The 2562-nt window shown below is 51.0% G+C and overlaps 1 protein-coding gene across 2 annotated transcripts in view; it reads right to left on the bottom strand.

The window, feature by feature from the left end:
* Elmo2 (engulfment and cell motility 2) overlaps positions 1-2562 on the bottom strand; it is a 38618-nt gene extending 36056 nt beyond the window's left edge. For both annotated transcript variants that reach the window (XM_026787314.1, XM_005362884.1), the window contains exon 1: positions 2504-2562. The gene's annotated coding sequence lies outside the window, so the exon portion shown is untranslated. The remainder of the gene's footprint in view (positions 1-2503) is intronic.

The raw sequence follows: 2562 nt of genomic DNA, 5'->3' as shown, positions 1-2562 counted from the left end.
GGAGAACAAGTGCCAGGGCAGTGGGGAGAGGAAAACCCACAAAAAAAAAAGTGGTGTTGTTGCTACTATGCTCAGTGGAGACACTTATTCTGGTCCCACTGCAGGAACATAACCGTTACTCAGCCACTAGGTCCTAGGAACCCCAGTTCAATGAGCACTCCCAGTAGGGTGAGGAATTCAAGTGCCTTAAGCAGCCAAGCATGTAAGTAAATAAACCAAGCAGCTTCCACACCGGGGACCCAGCGAGCTATGAAGCTCTACCCTGCCTACAAGTTCAAATTCAGTTTCTTGGGGTGGACACGAACACACACACACACACACACACACACACACACACACACACACGACACATTCATCACACAGCTGGACCAAGACACTACTTGGCAATTTCTGACACAGAAGGGATTCTGGGTCTTCCCACACCATGTGCTCTCTTGTACACACGCTAGTCATCTTATGTGATACGATTCTGTTTACGTCCATCCTGAACATCCTGAAGACGAAGGCTCTCACATTGTGCAGCCACCTCAAGTGACCCAGAACAACGCTGCAACAGTGAGCACCTGGAGAACTAACTGACTGCCAGCTCTGGTCCAGTATCCCAGGCATCTCTGAGATCCTACAGGTCATGGAAGGTTTTCTGCCCTGATCCTGGAACCAGGCTGCAATAACGCGGATGGGCTGAGGAATGGTGACTTGGTCAGAAGACTTGCCTTGTGGGTTTTTCTTTTCCTTTTGAGTTGGAGTCTCACTACACTGCCCAGACTGGTTTTGAACTTCTGTATTCAGGGGATCCTTCTGTCCCAGCCTCCATAGTGTCCGACTAAAGGTGCACACCTCCAAACCCAGGACAGGTTTTCCTTAACTACGTTTGCTTGTAAGCCACCTAGGAAGACATGACCTAGACACAGAGAATGCTAGAATATGCTAAATATTAGTGCGATTTTTTTTTAAAGTCTACTCCTCACTAACCATACCCCAAACTTTCTTGGCACCTCTTAGAGGTAGCATCAAAGCATAAAAATTATGAGATTCAAGAGTAACAAACAAGCTGGGCATGGTGATGTATGCCTTTAACCAGGGGCCAGCCTGGTCTACAGAGTAAGTTCCAGGGCAGCCAGGACTACACAGAAAAACCCTATCTCGGAAAACACCACACACAGAGAGACACACACATACACCATCCGCCTGTTAAAAAGAACAACAGATGAAGGCCCTAGCCCTGGCTCCTTCGCTCACAAACTGTAGAACGAATCCGGAGAGGTAAACTCTCTCAGGAACTTTGCTCTTTTTAACTTGTAAATGTGAATGATGACAGTCTCCTCAAAAGACCATAATGCATGAAACACCCTGACATACCCACAGCACTGAGCGCTTTCCAGCCAACGCAGCCACCTTAGTCTTGTGGTTACGGACCACTTGACAAACGCTGCTGCTGGCTGCTGCTGTGCCTCCGTGAGCAAGAAGGGCTGTCCCAAGTGCAAAGTACACACCAGAGTTCAAGAAGTTAGCGTGCACACACAAAGTCAACAACTCCATTAACACGGCTTTACACTGATTATGTGAACTATTAATTATATACTGAAACATATTAAATGAGACATTAATAAGTTATTTTCACTTGCTTATTTTACACCCTCAAGATGTGACTGCTGGAGAAGTTTAATTAACAAATGTGACTTGCATTATTTTTCTTTAATTAACAAATGTGACTTGCATTATTTTTCTTTGGGAGAGTCCAGGGTGAGCCTACTGCCTGACACACAGGAGCATACCAAAAGGTGGCTTCCATGCCCCACAGATGGGATGTCAGGGGCTGCCCTTGCATTCCTCTGGACATATCCAAGCCCTTCGTTCATTTATTTAGTAAATATTTATGATGCCTGCCCTGCTGAGACGTTGTGGGTGCATGGAGCAACATCAGGTCCGGTACTTCTACCTGCTAGGACAGGCAGACATCAAACAACACTTCAAACAGTTGTAAAAAGCTACAGAAGTATAAGCGCTGTGAGGGACACCAGAGCGTTCAGAGTGTGGCACCCAAATCAGAACTCGGGACCCCGGAAGCCTCCTGAAGGAAGACAGGGAGGATGAGAAAAGTTTACTAGACTAGACCTAGGGAAGGACTCGGAGGGAGGCCAGAGAAAGGGATGCAGAAGGAACAGAACCAGGCCGGGGAGCAGCCTGAGCTCAGGCAGGGCGGCGAAGGACCAGATCTGCAGGGCCCGGGAAAGAGAGGAGGGTGGAGACTGGCCCCGGAGCATCCCCGGCATTGCAGCGCTGCGGGAAGAAGCGGATGAGGGCGGCCTGCACCGAAGCAGGGCGGCGGAGAAGGAAAGGAGAGGGCCGGTATCGACGGCAGGGGGATGACCGGGCCAGCGCCGTGCCCGGGCTTGGAGCTCAGGCAGCCACTGCCCTCGGCTTCAACCCCACCCTCGGTCCCGGGTCCCCCATCCTCAGTGCTCCGTCCCTCCGCCCCCCGCCCCGCGCGCCCCTCACTCACCCGGCGCCCGCCGAGGCCCAGCTCCGCGCCCGTGTCCCGCCGCTGCTCCTAGGGCCTTG

The sequence above is a fragment of the Microtus ochrogaster genome, linkage group LG8, assembly GCF_000317375.1.
Source record: "Microtus ochrogaster isolate Prairie Vole_2 linkage group LG8, MicOch1.0, whole genome shotgun sequence".
NCBI classification, from domain to species: domain Eukaryota; kingdom Metazoa; phylum Chordata; class Mammalia; order Rodentia; family Cricetidae; genus Microtus; species Microtus ochrogaster.
This window is presented reverse-complemented; position numbering and strand designations above follow the sequence as displayed.